The sequence below is a fragment of the Stigmatopora nigra genome, chromosome 11 (genome assembly GCF_051989575.1).
Source record: "Stigmatopora nigra isolate UIUO_SnigA chromosome 11, RoL_Snig_1.1, whole genome shotgun sequence".
Classification (NCBI taxonomy): Eukaryota; Metazoa; Chordata; class Actinopteri; order Syngnathiformes; family Syngnathidae; genus Stigmatopora; species Stigmatopora nigra.
Genome location: NC_135518.1, coordinates 3,986,858 through 4,006,633, shown reverse-complemented (window position 1 = coordinate 4,006,633; position 19,776 = coordinate 3,986,858). Strand labels below are relative to the sequence as shown.

The 19,776-nt window shown below is 38.2% G+C and overlaps 4 non-coding genes across 4 annotated transcripts; all 4 read left to right on the top strand.

The window, feature by feature from the left end:
- Positions 1-252: 252 nt before the first annotated feature.
- On the top strand, positions 253-334 carry trnas-gcu (transfer RNA serine (anticodon GCU)). The gene has a single exon. It is a non-coding gene; the product is annotated as a tRNA-Ser (tRNA).
- A 144-nt stretch (positions 335-478) lies between these two features.
- Positions 479-560, top strand: trnas-gcu (transfer RNA serine (anticodon GCU)). Its single transcript has one exon. It is a non-coding gene; the product is annotated as a tRNA-Ser (tRNA).
- Positions 561-750: 190 nt separating this feature from the next.
- Positions 751-832, top strand: trnas-gcu (transfer RNA serine (anticodon GCU)). The gene has a single exon. It is a non-coding gene; the product is annotated as a tRNA-Ser (tRNA).
- A 3,057-nt stretch (positions 833-3,889) lies between these two features.
- On the top strand, positions 3,890-3,971 carry trnas-gcu (transfer RNA serine (anticodon GCU)). The gene has a single exon. It is a non-coding gene; the product is annotated as a tRNA-Ser (tRNA).
- Positions 3,972-19,776: the final 15,805 nt, after the last annotated feature.

Genomic DNA, 19,776 nt, shown 5'->3' with positions numbered 1-19,776 from the left:
CAATTAATAATATATTAAGAAACAGTTTTTTTACACAGCTGTGTGCACATTTTTATATTAGAAAAATCACCCAAAACATTATTTTTGGCATATTGAAATTATGTAACTATCATTAAAAGATTAACCCTAACCCTAACCCTAACCCTAACCCTAAACCTAAGCCTAAACCTAACCCTAACCCGAACCCTAACCCTGACCCCTAACCTTAACCCTAATCCTAAGCCTAATTATCTTGTTAATGTGCAATGTGTTGATGAGGTGGCTGAGTGGTTAAGGCGATGGACTGCTGATTCATTGAGCTCTGCCCGCGTGGGTTCGAATCCCATCCTTGTCGTCCATGCTATCAACAAAGTTAATTTATTATTGATTAACTTATCAATGTGTTCATATATTTATAACCCTAGCCCTAACCCGTTATTCTAACTATTATTCAAATTCGGTCTGGAAGATTTTATACTTCTAGATGGCTGTACACATCGACGAGGTGGCCGAGTGGTTAAGGCGATGGACTGCTAATCCATTGTGCTCTGCACGCGTGGGTTCGAATCCCATCCTCGTCGGTTGACGAATACATTTATTTGTGGTTGTGCAAGATGATTTATCATTGTATTCCCGAAGCGTTTTTTTTTTACAACTGTGTGCACAATTTAATATTAGAAAAAAACACCCCAAAACATTATTTTAAGGCATATTGAAATCATGTAACAATTGATTTCCGACATTAAATACTTCTACTGTGAGGACAACATCGACGAGGTGGCCGAGTGGTTAAGGCGATGGACTGCTAATCCATTGTGCTCTGCACGCGTGGGTTCGAATCCCATCCTCGTCGATGGAAGAACTTGTTTAGTTTTGGCAGTGCCAGATGACAATTTTTTAGATGTATTTATTTATTTATTTAAATAATATTATACATTTTTTCCGTTTTCCATTTAAAAAAACATATTTTGTTTCCATTTGAATTAAAAACATGATTAAAAGACATTTTCTAAGAATAAAAAGCTCAAATTAACATTGTTTTAGATCCATAGAAACAGACTATTTAGGGCTTTTGATCCAGTTCTTTTAATCCAATTTTGAAAAATGAAAAAAAATCTGGATATTAGATCTAAAATGATTTCATGCCCACATGAAATTGCATTGACATTAATGTGGCCCGTGAACCAACCTGAATTTAATACCCTTACTCTAAGTTACTTACTCCAATGAATGGATGCAACCAATACTTGAGGCAACTCTGAAAGCAAACTTTATTATTATTAACTACCAGCTACTGAGCTATCCATTTACAACACCAGCCATACCTCTCTTGATCGCAGTTGCTAGTCAGTTGTAGTGTGCACCCAGAGACAGAAAACCATTGACATCAACAATGAACCCCCCACGCTGCCTGTTCCGAAGTCAGGCAAATTCCCCACTACAACATTAACCACAACCACTATATATTTCTAAATTAGAAATCTAGATCAAGCTATTCTACTTGGATATCAGCACGCTGATTAGAAGTTCTTCACTCTGTCTGTCATTGCAGTTCCTGAGGCTCAATAAGAAAAGTAACCATAATAGTCTGTATGAATCCCAAATAGAAGCTGACTGAAATCATGATGAGAATTCCCTAGCTTCATAATTGTACCTGCATGACATTTTGGAGAACTCGGTAAGGCGGTCACCGCACACACAATGGTCATGGTTCACATGCTTGTATTGAAGGACTGGACCACACAGAATGTTCAAACAATTCCATGATGTGAGTGAAAAGTCAGATTTTTGCAAAGAAAAAATTGGGTGAGGAATGGAATTTGTTCAGTACTTGAGTGTCTGAAGTATTACTGCTAAATTATTTGAACAGTGAATGCCTGTTTGATGCAAGGAATGCATTCCAGACCCCAACAATAAGCATAACATGTAATAAACTTATTAAACACATATATTCCTTCACATCTGTTCTGCATTTCTAGCTTGCAGTTAAAGACAAAACAAAGCTTGCTTGTTTCAAACTGTGTCATTCGTGGAAATATTTATCATGGTAGTAAATGAAATAAAATAGAAGAACTTGGCATATTTATTCATTATTTTTATGTATATATTTTTTCATGCTTAGATGTAGAGAATGAGAATGTGAGTGTCTTTAAAGCCTGAAGACTTTTATAGTTCAAATGGGAGTTAAGAGTACTGCCATTGTTATTTTTTATTTGTTTATTAGGAAAAAGCAGCAGGAAAAAAATAGGTTTTGGAGGAACGGAGTGTAAGGAAGTACAAAGAGAAAGAACATGGCATAAATCCACATCATTTTTAAACAATCTTAATAATTCCAACCGCCAAATTCTGTTTGAGTACTGCAAACATACAATGTGAAAGACTGAAGACAATTCTGCATAGTTTGCAGGATATTCAAATTTTCAAATGAGGCGACTAAAGTCCTTTTACCATGTGGGGTGGTTAGTTCCCGAACTTTGCTAGATTGGACTTTGCTTAAGCACAAGCATAGTCCTTTTCCTTGTAAAATAAAATAAAACACACAAAAACTGTTGTAATTGTATTTCGTTGCAGGCCATTACAATTGCTACCAATGGTGTTATGGTGTTTTACTACAATATGTACTGTTCTGTGTGTGTTGGTAATGCAGAAGTATGAAACTACTGTATAGCGACTTATACTTCCTTCCCTTGTTGGGGCAAAGGATGAATGGAAGCTTCTTTTAGTTGAATCTTGGTGAAAAAAACTACTTTGCAGTAGCTAGCCAACCAATCCCAGTATTATTATTCATGAAAAATCTCAATTTGAAAAGCGAGCGTGGGAATATATTCCCAGTTTTGGGCAAGACAAAGCATTTAAACGTGTTCATCCCCCCAACAAGCCGAACATATCGACAAAGGAATTTCACTTGTTACATGAAACCAGCCCATTTGGCAGAAATAAAAGTCTCACTGGCTTTTTTGAAAATTTTTATTGCGCACATGTGTGAAAACACAAGTGCTGGTGGTGGCAGAAGAAAGCAATGGGAATGGACTTTGGGAAATGAAAAGTGTTCTTTTAACATTACCTGATGCCCTTTAAAAACTATCTTTACATGCCATTTGATTCGAGACATGACTTCTACATCCTCAATGACGCTTTGTGACGAAGAGGAACTGTTTATCAAGAAAAACATGGTGCTGGAAAGCTGATGGAGGTGTTTTTTTTTCCATTCTCGAGGAACGGCACATAAAGCATCAAACATAATACAATTAATGAACCCTGGCCATCGACCCTTTACGAGGCTTTGCGGTTTTGAGGAAATAGAGTGCACAAAATGATTGGCTTTGGCTAGTGCGCTATCAATGCATACATTTGTGGCTAAAACACATATATCTACTTAAATTCCATTCTACTTCTCTGCTGAGTCAGCGGGGTAGGCTATTTTCATAAGCCGTCGGCCTTCACCCCATTACTGGCGCACATGTACAGTACATTTGTGTTTGATGTCTGGCATTTCAGCTACTTGACTAATGCGAACACTGATGTTATTGAAACAATAAAATGGTGAGATTTAAAGGTTTATTCATGGGCGTGAGAGAGAAAAGAGACTTTTTTTGTTCCCTCACCATGTAATCGTCTGCAAGACATCCTTTGTGTATAGGACATACTGTGATAAAGCTGATAGCACTGAATGCTTATTACTAGGGTTCTCAAATTTTAAAGCAACAACTTGGTTTTTCATGCAATTTATTTCCTACTCCATATCTTACATTGTAATAATACATCATTCAAATTGATAGGCCTGATCTTAAAACATTTCCACATGCTGTTTCCAGTATTTGTCATCTTGATCTAAAAAACTTGTGGGGTCAGCTATAGGTTAAACTTAGGCTCTTTGGTTGCCCCAGGTTCACATATTGCAGCAAGCTTAGACGAGGTGGCCGAGTGGTTAAGGCGATGGACTGCTAATCCATTGTGCTCTGCACGCGTGGGTTCGAATCCCATCCTCGTCGCAATTGTTTTTGACCCAGGGGTCCAGAGCTTTGAGGCTGATGCGCTAACCTGTGCCCTGCGATCGACTGGCCATCAGGGTGTCCCCCGCTTTTGGCCTGGATTCAGCTGGGATAGGGTCCACCACCCCCTGCAACCTTAACGAGGACAAAGCAGGTTTATATGCTTCACTATGTTGTTTTTAGGCAATGCATTTAGATCAGGCTTTTTCAGCATCCTCTAATAGTTGAAATCAATCAAAAAGTCCAAGTTATAATTGCTCAAAATGTAATAACGGGTAACTCAAAATTAACGTAGATGTCTTTGAAACCATCTAACAAATGTCACGAGGTGTGCTAGAGCCTATCCCAGCTGACTTCATGCATCAGGCATATAACTGTAATGGTGGCCAGCCAATTACTTAGCACACAGAGAAGGACAACCATTCATGCTCACACTCATACTTGGAGAAATTTAGAGTGTTCAACTAGGCTACGTTGCATTTTTTTGGAGTGTGGAAGGAATCTCGAATATCTGGTGAGAATCCACAAATGTTAACTACACACAGTGAGGACCCTCCTGGGATCAAACCCTTGATGCCAGAACAATGATGCCGATGTCCTAACCACTCACACACTGGGCCATGGCAATTCTTGTACTTATGCTTTAACGATGCTACTCATCTAGAACTTTTTCTCAATTTCAAAGAGCATTTTAGTTCTGTATGTACAACAACAAGATGTGCATTTTTGTTGCTTGATTCCCACAATTTACTTTGTTTCTCGATTACCTTATGGGAATTCAAACAGTTTAATATCATATAATATTTCACGTTTTATTGTCCACAACGCCTAAAAACCCTGTAGAGTTTTGGGCTCTGATCACTAGGGCAGCCCACACAGTAAATCAGGGGGAATGTTAAATAAAACACAAAGGAACAACAAGAGAGAGATATTGTGGTTAAAGAGCACTATAACACACACACACACACACACACACACACACACACACACACACACACACACACACACACACACACACACATAGACTCCCAACGAAAACAGTGAGATAGATGCAGAAACACAAAAAGACTTACTCATCTAGGTTTTAACTTTATCCCATTGGGAGTCAAATCCTTTTTTTCATTTAAAAAATTACAAAAAGCAAACTCCCAACCACAGATGCACATGCTAAGGGAATCCCCAGACTAATCGCACACAATATGAACAGCATGTTGTTATCCCCGGATAACACATATCAGATTCTTGTTAAACTGGAAAAACACCTGTACCAATACAATAACAAATCTAAAAAAAAAATGAGGACAGTGTATTATTAGCATATAAATTCTTTTCCTAGAGTGGACAGTTGTTGGAATGAGTCAGATACGGGGATATGCCAGGACAGTGTCAACAACTAAAACCAAAATCATGTCCCAGACTTCCCAAACCACCAGGAATATACAAACATTCACTCACTCAAACACATATTGGACTGGCACAACATAAATGTGATTCAGCTGGGACCAATTTCTTCTCTGCTTGCAGAGTATCAACGAACATCCTTGTTTTTTGACTACATCAATCGTAAGATAATTTTTGTTGTTCTCCAAAGCCTTTAAATGCAGCGGTCCCCAACATTTTTCTGACCGCGGACCGGTAAAAATAGTTCTATATTCTTGCGTACCGGCTAATGGGAAGGTCAAGAAATTAAGACAAAAATCTGTGGGGGAGGGGTCGGTTCACGAACGTCGTCTACGACGCCCACCCCCCTCAAAAGAAAAATTAGTCCCAAGCATAATAGCAATTGTTTATTGCTATTATTATTATAACAACTTTTCTCAAGTAGGAGGCCGATATTGAAAACCTTATTATATTTATTATTTTGGCGGACCGGCACCAGGTGGCTCATGGACCAGTTCCAGTCCACTGACCGGTGGTTGGGGACCACTGTCTTAATGGACATATCTTAAAGAATTATCTTATTTCTAAATGAATCTTCCACACCACACATCCTAATAAGGTTTGCATGGGATGCTGGAGCCTATCCCAACCTACTTTGGGCAAAAGGCAAACTACACCCTAGACTGGTCGCCAGTCAGATGACCATTCGTGAATCGTCGTGCTCAAAATGCTACTGTTACCAGCAGGAATCAAGCCTGATCCTGGCCATAGTTAGGCGATCAATCCATTACACCACCAAGTAAGTGGCCTTTATGAACACTACATCATCCCAATTCTTCATTTTGGGAGGATTTTTAGGCAAAAGCTTATTTTCTTTGTTTTTATAGTTCAAAGACAGTTGTGATTAACAGGAAAGCTAGAAGGGAAATTTTCTTGCCACATTGTGAAATCTTGATGTTTAAAGACTTTCATTTGAACCCGACAGGAACCCACGACGATCCTTGGGTTGTAAATTAAAGCTTGGAATGTAGAGTAGTAATATGTTTCAATGCCAGTGATAGTTTTGACATTTCATGCAAAGGCCCCACAAAAGGAAACCCAATTGACTTCCTGGATGTGGGAAACATCTTGTCAAACAGCGCTTGTCATTCATTTGCAGAAATCTGCTCTGCGAGCCACGCTTGTTGACACAATGAGACCTGAAAAATCAATGTTTATTTTTTTTTCTCCAGCTATCTGATTACACCCATTGTCATGATTTCCAGGGGAGATTTGTAGCTGATGAAGTTTACGTACAAGATTAAAGAGTTATTAAGTTGAATTGATTACACTTTCGTTGGCTAACGCCAGACATTTCTGGCCAAAGCATCACGCCTCAGAGTGAGTTATCGTCATCGGAAAGGTTGCACACAAACCAGAGAGGGTGAAAAAAAGGCATAGCGAATATTTGGAAGGCAAACTGTGGTGCTTGTTTTAATTTGACTGTCAACTGTGCTCTATAAAATGGACATCAACTTATATTTTCAACTAAGAACTATATAATTCCCCTCAGTCATCTCCTCAGTCAAATTTCCTAAAAGTCTAATCTATAGAAAGTGATAGCCAGTGATTCACAACTGGATTGTGATCCAGCATTGGAAGCCACTATGGTGTCAACTGTCAGCTGCTCAGTTGTTCACCTTAAGTGACGTCAAAACATATTTCTGCAAGTCTTTTGTTTTACGCACGCCTTTAAAATATCCGCAGGGTGTCTGGGCTTTCCCTTAGAAATAAGTTGAGAGTCATCTGGGATGGGCTCGGAGTAATAGTAGTAGTAGTTATGTACTTTATTATTTTGGTTTGGAGAAACATATTCCTTGGCAACCATGATTGGGAAATTGTCTTAATAGTGAAACCGAAGAAAATGCAAATATGTCTCATTTTCGCCTAGGTCTAATTTTTTTTCTGTCAAAATAAACACATTTTTTTAAAAAGAATTAGTAAAAAGATAAATAAACAGTATAAGAAAAATAAGTACAGACAAGAAATAGCCAAACAAACTAATTAAAAAAAACCTGGTGTTTGTTCACTTCTGCCAAACATCCTTTTACCAGAACCCAGCTGACCTTGGGTTGTGATCAAATTCATTTCTGGATGCCAACAAGCAGAGAAAGAACATTTATGACCTGAATGCATCCTGAAGAGGAAGAAACTTATTTACTCTTAGTTAATGCTCCCGTCAAATACTGGAAACAAACACGCCATATTGAGCCAACTCTTCCAGCCATCCATGACCTGCTGAAAGTCTGTCTGAGAGTCTACAGCACAAGACAAATCACACGTATGTACACACACAAACAGCTGTTGTAAATTATGTATAGTCACGATGATGAACTCAGTGACATTAAAAGGAACATAAGGTTGTGGGAAAATACAAGACACAATTGCGTATGTACGTAGATATATTTAGAGGTAACACATCTTACTGTACAAAATTGGAATGCGAATGGTTGGTCTTCATAATATAATATTGTATGCAGTCTAAATCTAGACATTGCTGAGAATGTTATGAGAAGAGGCATTTTAGAACAGGTTTTGGTCGTTTTGATGATGGGTGGGTTAACGAGTCTTGCAGGTTGCCTGTGTGGGTTTTCTCCAGGTACTCTGCTTGACTCTCATATTACCAAAACATGTAAGCTCGACTAATTGAATGCTTGAAAACTGTCCCTGGTTATGAGTGTGAATGGTTGTTTATCTTATTGTGCCCTGTGATTAGGAGGCAACAAGTTCAGGTATCACCCCACCAACTTCACAGAGGTTAATAATAGAGCTTTTTTTCAACTGTGCTTGGCATATCTATCTATATTGGGGCAAACTGTTCATTCATTCATTCATTTTCTGAATTGCTTTATTCTCACTAGGGTCGCAGGGGGTGCTGAGCCTATCCCAGCTGAGTTTGGGCCTAGGTGAGGGACACCCGGAATTGGTGGCCAGCCAATTGCAGGGCACAGGGAGACAAACAACCATTCACACTACCACTCATGCCTAGGGGCAATTTAGAGTGTCCAATCAGCCTACAAGGCATGTCTTTTGGAATGTGGGAGGAAACCAGAGTACCCGGAAAAAACCCACGCAGGCTTGGTGCGAACATGTATAGTCCACACAGGTGGACCAGGGGTGGAGTTCATCTCAAGACCCCAGAGCTATGAGGCCGATGCCCCGGTCTAGAAAATTCTAAAACAAGTTGGATATGGTCTACACTGGCGCAAAAATACATTTGTGGTGCATTTTGTGCTGTGGCATAAGGGAAGTAAGTCTTTGAAAATAGGGCGCTATGATTTCCAACTGAATCTTATATTTGCAAGTGAAATTTACAGTGGATAGTGTAATGTCAGTTCGCATAAATGCTTTTCACTGATTTCTATAGTCTGAGAGAATATTGCCAGACTGGACCTAGTATAAATTCTGCAAAACGCATGCTAGCTGGACTCCATGGTTCATTTCAGCGCTGAATGTTCAATGTGTCAAGCATAAACCAATCTTGAGTAACGATATCACTGCATATCATGCAGAGTTAAACGAAGTAACCAAGTAAAACGCTGTTATTCTGAAAAATAAAAACAAAACTTTAAGACATACAGTATTTTGAGGCTTGTAAAACATTTTTTTGGACAGCCTTACCAGGTTTTCTTTGCCCTTGGAGGAATGTTAAGGAATACTGCCGACACTAATGACTGCACAAGGTGCCAAGAATTGAACGAGACATGAAAATGTATTTTGATATCCAGTATTTAGTGTGATCTTTACAGCTGCAGGCCAAACACTAGAAAATTTCACAATACAGGTTTAGCTTGTGATGCAGTAAGTGTCTGTTTTGTGGGGACTCACGAGTAGGCAATAGCGTTACAGTAAATGCAATTATGGAAAAATGGAGTGACCACATGAAAGGCAGATTGACTCTCACGCAAAACATTCACTTACTCATTCGCCCATTCGAAAACAGAGAAAACAGTCCACACCTCCAAACATGCCATCGCACATAGGTACTACATCACAGAAATATGCAACTTCCTTGATAGTGCATGCCAAGTGAAATTAGGCACAGAAACCTTCAACATGACATAATATAATAATCCTGTAATAAACTAAATAAACAGTAGGAGGTCAATATGGCCTTAGGTGCAAAATCAGCCAAAATATGCAAGTGTGAGTCATTCAAGTGTTGCCTCTTTGCTAGCACACAAACACATACGCACAAAGAGAAATGATGCTTGCTTGGTCAATATCGCAATTTACACCGCACATCAGTCTTTCCACTGGGAGAATAAAGACTTTTCGCCCTTGGGTTGCACAGTCATACCCATACTTATAACTGTTTAAGACCTGTTAATCACATTTAATTGATTCATTCAGTCAATGGTGACCAGCCAATCGCAGGGCTCAAGGAGATGGACAACCATTCATGCTCAACCTCATAGCTAATGGCAATTCAGAATGTACAACCAGCCTAACATCCATGTTTTTGGAATTTGGGAGGAAACCGAAGACCCCAAGTAAATCCCATGAAAACTCTACACAGTGGAGCCCGCCTGGATTTGAGCCCAGGACCCCAGAATTGTGAGGCCAATGCGCTAACCACACATTCGCTGGGCCGCTCGCCACCCCTAAGAATGAAAATAAATACACTTTAGAGTTAAGGGTGTTGCCAAATGCTTTTAAAATGGTGGAAGTTCAATGCGACCTCATATAATTTTGGGGAAAGAGCTTTGAGTTTGTTGCAGTATGATCATTTGCCTGCGTCCCTGGATAATAGACACCGATTTTATGCAATGACCCATATTTTCAAACCAATGGGGGTCCCTCAGACCCAATGTTTTCGGAAATCAAAACAGTTATTTTCGTCCATCTATTCTTTCATTTGCAAAACTTATTACCTGCGAATATTTTGACAACTGCATTCGCCTTTCTTGTTTTGATTTCGCTGTTATTTTGGTTTAAGACAAGATCTCGCTGTCTTCACATTTACTTTAACAGAATGCGATTTGTTAGGTTTGATTCAATTTGGCTACTTTTTTAGTATCAATGACAACTCAGATAATATTGAATCAGGTAACAATTAGCCAGAAATATTTCTTAAAAGGATCAAAAACAAAAAGTTTCGGTAGATTGATTTTCTACTTTCACTAAGGAAAATTTTCACATTGTAATCAGGCTTGCCAACTGTCCTGTGCCTATTGTCCATAAGCCATCATATACAATTTGTTCGTTTTTTTTTTATATGGAACACATTTTTTGAATCAATCCATTTTTACAAACTTGTATTTTGTGTTTATAATTTCCCGTACTGAGTCACTTTCCCCGAGGTATCAATAAACCATTCTGATTTATCTCCATAAGAATAACTCAAATACATGGAACAGGCAGAGGGGTGAGCAAAAATACCCCTTAATGGTGAGTTAGGAAGCCATTCTCAAGGCTTCTGACACTGACCAGATGCAACCGAATGTTTATTGTTAAGGTTCCTGGAACGGGTAGCGCGAGACCATCTCATTTTATTGTTTTTCAAGTGGTAAGCTGTGTTCAATCGAACAAATTAATGCACAATTTCAAGAGGCACTTGAGGAAGAATGTAGCTGCAGACGTCAGTGACCTCGGGGGCATCATCACATCTTAACAAAAAGCCAAAACATGTCAATATGGCTTTGATTTATTATCCTGATGGTTGTTACCATTAATCTAAGTGATGATGTAATTGTTGATCTCCAGTGGCCTGTTTTTTTCTTTTTTTTTAAATACAACCTTCATATTTTAATCCATTTGACAATATGATAGCACTGTTATTTTCTTGCCTTGTGTTGTGGCCAAATTTGAAATTGACTAAAACCTTTAATAATGATAATAATTTCAGATGCAAAAGTTTGTGTCTGAAATGGGCCCAAAAATGTGGTTCAGCTTTGGTCTAAAATGTGGCTAAAATGCGGTTTAGTTTTGGTCTGAAATGTGGTTCAGTTTTGGTCTGAAATGTGGCTTAAAATGTGGTTCAGTTTTGGTCTGAAATGTGGCTTAAAATGTGGTTCAGTTTTGGTCTGAAATGTGGCTTAAAATGTGGTTCAGTTTTGGTCTGAAATGCTTTATTCACCAAAATAGTGTTGCTGAAAACCTGAAACCAAGAATTTCTACTATGTTGCATCCCCTATAAAAATGCATTAACCCATGATAGTCCCCATTCCATTCGATTCTCCAGCCTGCCTTTATGGAGTTAAACAGTCACTGTTTATTCAGATGTTTAAATGAATTTGACAAATTGTCAAATACAAATACAAGATGACAACAATTCTGGAGAAGTCTCTACTCACGCATGCTTGTGACCCTAAACAGGATTAGCAGTGTTTAAAATGATGAATGGATTAATTCCCAATACAGTGCTATTTTTCATTATTGATTCCGAGTATTTTTGCCTTTCACATTCATTCATCTTCCATACAGCTTAAAGTAGAAAAAGGCAAGTGTTGACGCCCTGAAATTGTTGCCAATCAACCGCAGTGCACAAGGACACAAACAATAATTCACACTCAACGGAAAGAGTCTTTTGAGCATTTTTCCAAGGCGCATTTGCAGGCTTAGTGTATACAATGCAGAAAAATTGAGAGCTGGATGTTTATTCACAGAGAACAATGCAGATGTCTAATTGGTGTGACTGCAACTCAAGTTACATTTAGTCAAAGAGGCGATTTCGTTCAGTGATGACGGAACCATCAACACAGCACAAAAGAATATCTAAACACTTTAAATCACATGAGTGGAATACTGTTTGTCACCCACGTTTCAACATGTAAATGTTTCCATCTGTTTAAAATCATAAAAAGTTTAACTGGCTACCCAGTGGAGCGAGTGGTTAGCGCGTCGGCCTCACAGCTCTAGGTTTCTGGGTTCAAATCCAGGTCAGTTCATTTGTGTGGAGTTTGCATGTTCTCCCGGGCCTGCGTGGGTTTACTCAAGGTACTCTGGTTTCCTCCCACATTCCAAAAACATGCATGGTTGGCTGATTGGACAGTCTAAATTGCCCCTTTGTATGGGTGTCAGTGTGTATGGTTGTCCGTCTCCTTGTGCCCTGCAATTGGCTGGCCACAGATTCAGGGTGTCTTTGGACCGGAGTCAGCTGGGATGGGATTCAGCACCCCCCGCAACCCAAATGAGGATAAAGGGGTTGAAAAAATGAGATGAAACGAGGTTTAACTGAAGGAGTGAAGGGTGAATATAAAGGGCAAAACTTTTGTCATACAGTTTTTATGGATCTGTCATGATAATGAAAAATCTAATCTTTCCACTGTGTTAAGGGGACACAATTCTTGACATAAACAATTTGGATTTGAGTTGTTTCAAAAGGAGTGTTTCATTATAGCAACCAAATGCATTACAGTTCACAGCCAAAACCTTCTGAATAGTCATCCTTACTTGTGCCATTTGAATTCTTCCCAATAATGATCAAAATCACAATTATGCATTATTGTTACACCCCAAAAAATGGAAACTAGTAATCATCATGAAGCTTCTTTTTATTATATTACAGAGTGGTTATGTATGACATGTTGGCAATGTTATTAATATGACCTAAAACAGGGGCCTCCAAAACAGTCCCCAAGAGCCGCTGTGGGTGAAGGTTTTTGTTCCAAACAATCCAACACAAACACTTTAACCAATGAGGTTTCAGCTGAAACAAGAAGCACCTGACCCCAATCCACTGATTACACTTCTATGATACCAGATTGGTGGAAAGATCTCCTCTTATAGATTGGAACAAAAACCCGCAACCACTGCGGCCATTTCTGGAATAGTTTGGAGACCCCTAATCTAAAACATTGCCGGTTGGGTAGATCCTCCAACAGTGAGGACTTTCATTTTACGTTACCTCTTTTGTGATGAATGTTATGTTGAGATAACAACCGGAAACACGACCTAAGAGTCCATACAATGAAGTGATGTGGAGACAGTGTCGTTAACCCCTTTTGGTAGACCTAGGTGATGGTCTCCCCTTTTTATTTCTGGAATCCCTGATACATGTCCCTCTATGACCAGTGAAAGAGTCTGGTCTATGCGTGGGGTTTTTATCTCTGCCACAGCTACTCTATATTACCGATTCTGTTCATGATGTTTACGGATAGAATATGTGTTTCTGTTCTGCTTCATCAAGACGTGATCTCCAACTTTCATTGGAATGATTCGCAACCGAGAGTGAAGGGGTCGCAGCTCCAAATTTGAGACTATTTATATTTTACAATAACTCACAATTTTCATTCCCAAAAATTAAACAAATAAAATATGGCGGGATGTTCAGGGTTAGAATAAAGGAATGGTATTTAAAATATTTCCTAGGGTTAAATTGATTTGGAACACCACTAAATGTTAGTATGGACTTTGTAACAGAATAAATGAAACTTTTAGTTACCACTGTATTTAAATAGAGGCCACCCCCTCCCCCAATAGAGTTCTCGAGTCAAGTCTAAACTTAATTTTACTGTGTATCAAGTGCCATGTTTCTGGAAATTAAATCTATCAAGTCATCCAATGAGTTCAGTCTGTCCACCCTTCACTTCCTCTGTCACGGCTTATTTTTCACCGAGGTGCCGACAAGAGGCGTAGGAGGACAAGACGGCACTCAAAAGTGACGCCAGAGCCACGCTCGCTGTTGCATCTCAGACACTTTTGATGTGACGTTCCTACTCTGAGAAGCCAAGAAAGGCTTGCCTACCCTCCCTCACCCGCACACATACATTTTCACACAGGCACACAATGTGTGTAACCTCGCCCAAGCAATACGAAAGCATCTAAGGTCAACAGCTCTCCTTTTCCAAGGTGTGGTCGGCGTAACACCTCATCATCTGTGATTCACAAACTCCACAGACGTTTCATCTAATCATCAGAAAATAATAATAATAACGGGGTTCAGTGGTGTCACTGATAATCCTCGTCTCAGCACCGTGGGTGTTGTTTCACGTCAGATTGCTGTGATAGTGTCTGTATTCAAATTGCTCACGTCGTCTGGTTTTGTGTGGGCTTTTTTTCCCCACTACTAACCCTAACCCTGCACAAGTTTTAAAGTTCTAATTGATATTTCTTCCAGATGCGGAGGCGCAAACCACTGTCATATTTGACTAAAAATAGAATGACAAATAGATGTTCACTTGTTGCCACTCAATGAATATTTAGAAATGATTCCAGAAGAGGGTGTCGTTTTGAAGTATTTCCCAAAATATGAAGAAGAATAACAACTTTGCCGACAAGAATGGCATAAGAAAAGGACTTATAGTAACAATGATGGTTTACGTGAGGTCTTTAAACAAATCAAAGCTTTTCCATGGAGAGTTTTGTTTTATTAGTAAAATGCGCCATTTCTGGAATTGGTTCCCTTTGGAATTGGACACTACACTTGACAGCTTCCTGGCAGCACATCAATATTTGGTACGTACGGATGAAGTAATTCAAAGCACATGATAAATGAATGAAAGTATGAATACAGTCTATGCAGTAGATTTTAAGAACGCAAACAGGTGATCACAAGAATTAAAAGTGCCCGAATGTTACTGTTAGTGTAACTATCTGCGATAAAAGACAGAACAGAAACCCACATTTGCTGAATTAAATCTATTTAATCTATACTTAAAATCATACTGGGTGGCCCAGCAGTCAAGTGGTCAGTGCATCAGCCTCGCAGTTCAAGTGTTGAGGGTTCAACTCAAGTCTGACTTCACTGTGTGGACTTTGCATGTTCTCCCTGAGCTTGCATGGGTTTTCTCCAGGTGCTCTTGTTTCCTCTGACATCATAATAATGAATGACTAGCTGATTATATCAATCCAATATGTGTAACTTTGGATTTGTATGTTTTAGTAAGCGTTCCCCAATTATGAATTCTACAACTCCTTCATATAACTTAACCTTTATCGGATGAATATAACCAAAATACAAACCAAAGATGCAAAAATGTTTAAAGTTAAAGGTCTAGTGTAACATCTCAGAACGGAGCATAATTTCAATTTTTTTCTTTGGTGTTGGTATGGCTTTTCTATCAAAACTAATGATCTGTGTCAAAGATGGATCTAAAAATAAAGGTGAGAAGACAAAAAATTGATTTTGCACATGAAGTATTACCTACATTTTTAAACTACACACCTACTAACTACCATCAACAATAAATGAATGCATACATCAATATTTCTGTAATTGCCAAATTATTTTGAATTGAGGATTATGGCATTTATGAGAGAGTACATATCTGTATTCCTTTGTGTAAATTTTGCCCAAATTTTAAATTGTACAAACCTAATGTGGATTCACTTTTCCAGGAGATGATTTATTGCATGAAACAACTGGACAGAGAAGAGAGGTTTGAGGGACGTGTTCTTTTTATTTTCTCTTTTTTTTTTTTTGCTTGAAAGAACATAATTATGGTGAGTTGGCCCATGTTCAAACATAGCCTGCTGCAGTGTGCTGAGAAAGCATTAGAAACTTGATGAAGTGCTGCAGGCGAGCCAACACAAGGCGAGTAAAGCCAACCACAGGTTGCGGGTCGACCTCAGGTCATTCCGGCCAAGGTCCGAAAGGAAAATTTGACTTTGAGTCAATGGGTTTGTTTGCCGGAATGTTTTTAAGGAAGGAGTTGACCTATGTTTATGGGTTCACTTGTTTGCGTAATTCTTTCTTTCTCCTGAATTGAGCCGCTGTCGCAAATCATGTTAATGTTATTCAGTGGTTGTAAATCTTACTTTTTTCCCCTTATTGTCCAAAAGTGGGCAAAATGTTTTCCCACAAAGCATTACTGTGTCAAAAGCATCCTGATTTAAGTTTCTTCTCTTTCAGGGCATGGAGCGATTTTGTTGTCTTAACTGGACTATATGATACTACTCGTGTTAAAGTGACATAATGGTGAGCATTTTGCATTGGTGTCTTGTCGAAAGAAAAGCTGTAATTTTTGCTCTATAAGACTTTCTTCGCTATGAACTCTTAACTTTATAGTCCAATGTGGCTTATTTATTGGATAAATTTACATTTTGATGACGGTTGAGTGGGGAAGAATAACAAAGTAATTGTTCAGAATGTGAATTATTGATATGAAATCGGAATTCAAAAGCATTTTTAAAATTGTAAAAGAAAGTGAATTGTTTTCCTGTTAAGTTGGAAACCTCCAGCAAGCAGTTTGTGCTGTTCAAAATGTCACATCAAAACCCAATCATCTCACTAAATATTTAAAAAATATATATTCCAAGAGAAGGTTGCATTAATGTGAACGTTTGTATGATGCGTGTGAAGGATCTATGAGAAACCAGTTGACACCCACTGGACCACAAGCAGCCCCAATTTTCCCCGTTCCCAGTTGGCAGTCTACCAGCTACCCAAAACCTCAACTTAGAATAACATATAGAAGCGACCGCACTGCAGATTAACACCCAGCCCAACAAGCAAACTGAGCAAACCACCACTGTGACACTTTAGCATTGATGGAACAAACTATTTTGGTCTTTTTTCAGAAGGGGAAATCAACTGCTTTATAGATGTTAAAAAGTCAGTCATCAATTTGTGCATGGGTAATCTCCAAAATGGAACGTCACAATCCTTTAGTGTTGTTCAAGTTATTTTTGAAATGTAAAGTTATATATATATATATATATATATATATATATATATATATATATATATATATATATATATATATATATATATATATATATATATATATATATATATATATATATATATATATATATATATATATATATATATATATATATATATATATATATATATATATATATATATATATACATATATATATATATACATATATATATATATATATATATATATATATATATATATATATATATATATATATATATATATATATATATATATATATATATATATATATATATATATATATATTATATATATGTATATATATATATATACAAAACATAGGATTTTAAAAAGCATTTTGTTGTTCTGTCATACTGTAATTATTATGATGAAATGTACCAGAACAATATCCCATGCAGAATATTTTACAGGCATCTTTATTTGAATGAACTCAAAACAAAAGCTTTCGAAAAGTATGAAAAATAATAATAATAACAAAGAATCAACTGAAGACATCATCAGAATTACAAAGAAAACAGACTATATCAACCTCACAAAAGAAACTATGTAAATGTACCTCACATGACCATTTCAAATGAAATAAAAAAGACGAATTAACTTAAGAACTTAAAAATGTGCTTTTAACCTCAATAAGCACACAGAAGAGATGTTTAGAAAATACGAAATGTGGAGGTGAAACCTGCTGGTTTCGGTACCTTTATTAGGGTTAAGAACCACTGCCTTATCCTAATCCACAGCATATGGTAGAACGAACATCGTCATATTGATGAGTCCATATTCTGTTAAGCAGTCAGATAAAACAAGCCTGTACTGTGGCAGTAAGTTCCCTTTCCAGCTCAAATGCTATCATGAAACTTTATATTGTCGTTGCCCAAAGTTACATTTCTATCCTATATATATGTTCACAGAAAGATGACATTACATCAGAAGAGCATGGTTTGATATTTGCCACTTGATAAATTGTGGTTAAAGTCACATTAATTTGACTTTACATTGCGTTCCGCTGTAATTTCCAAAAAATCATGGTGAATATCTGTTTTCTGTTTCAAAATTTCACCCTTACTTCACCTCCACAGCATTATTAAACAAATCTAACGCAGTAGATTAGAACACTATAAACACGAACCGTCAAAAAAGTCAAGTTGACATGGTTGAATCGGGGTGTATTTTCCTTGGCAAAGCATTTCTGTGGTTTTTGTTGCCGCTGCACCGACAGACGTGGGCAGGGCAACTTGGGTGCATCCAAGAGCCAAAGCAATCCAAGAAAATGTTGATGGGATTTTCTGAGCTGTTATGAAAAATGAATGAAAGCATTGCAACTGGAGAGGTACTGTAAAATGTATAGTATTCCATCCAATTGTGGCTTGCTCAATGACAGTGACGCTGACTATAACCTCTCCATAAACATGATTGTTGTCCCCGATATAACCACAAAGAATTAAACTCCTCCTTACCACATCCGTAGGACCGTCTCGTCAGCTATTATCTACTTTTTTCTCATTCTTATAATTTACCTCAAACTTTTACACACGAAAATCCAAGTAAATCACACACCTGTATATATTTACTCTATGAGAAAATGAGTTAAGAAGGCTTACAGTGTCCATTTCTTAGGAATCACATTAAGACTGGACAAAAAATGTAAAGAAATGAACACCAATTTTGAACATTGCTTATCCTGGTCAAGGCCTTGAGGTACTGGACCATATGTTATTGAGCAAAAGGCAGTCTATACTCTAAACTGACAGAAAACCAACTGACTGACTCACATTCAAATATGAAATTGATCAAACACTGCCAATATAAATCACTGTTCAATTTGTAAGCTAGAAAAAAACAATTTTTTGGTGTAGAGGTTCACTCCCCTGACTTTAGTGCAGCCAGAAGCAGACTCGATTCCTGCCGGTGGCGATATGATTGTGAGGGAGGAAGGTCAATTTTCTCTCTGTGTGCCCTATGGCTGTTTGGCGACCAGTCTAGGGTGTAGTCTGTCTTTTGCTCAAAGTTGGCTGGGTTAGGCTCCAGCAACCCCCACAATCCTTTCGAGGATGGGTTGGTATGGAAGATAAATGAATGAATCTACCATTTGCAATGTCAAGAAGGATGAAGCTAACATAAGAACATATCTTACATCACTTTCAGTAAGAAAGAACGATTGGAAGTTGCTTTGGCTTTGAATCCAAATATCATCTCAACAAAAAGTACAGGATCATTTTTATTTCATTAAATATAAAATATTATTTCCAGGACACCGACTCGATAGTGGGTGATCTCATAGTTCTGAGAGCAAAGGTTCAAACCTTCCAATGTGGAGTTTGCGTGTTCTCCCTGGGCTTGCATGGGTTTTCTTCTCATATCCCAGCAAATGCGCGGTAGGGTCGTTGAACGCACTGAATTTCCCTTAGGCAGAGGTGGGGAAGGTATTCCAGAAATGGCCGCAGTGGGTGCGTTTTTTCATTCTAACCTATAAGAAGAAACCTTTCCATGAATCTGGTATCTTAGAAGTACAATCAGTGGATTGCAGTCAGGTGCTGTTTCAGCAGAAACCTCATGATTGGATCGATTGGAACAAAAACCTGCACCCACAGTGGGCTCGAGGACTGGTTCACCCACCCCTGCCCTTGGGTGTGAGAGTGAATAGTGCCTTGTCTCCTTGTGCCCTGGGATTAGGTGACCACCAATTCAGGGTGTCCTGCCCGAGTGTTGGGTTGGCTTGCCTCCAACATCCCTCGCAGTACAAAAAAAAGGAATGAATGTTACAATTGTTCTTGGTAGTGCAGTGATAGTGAACAG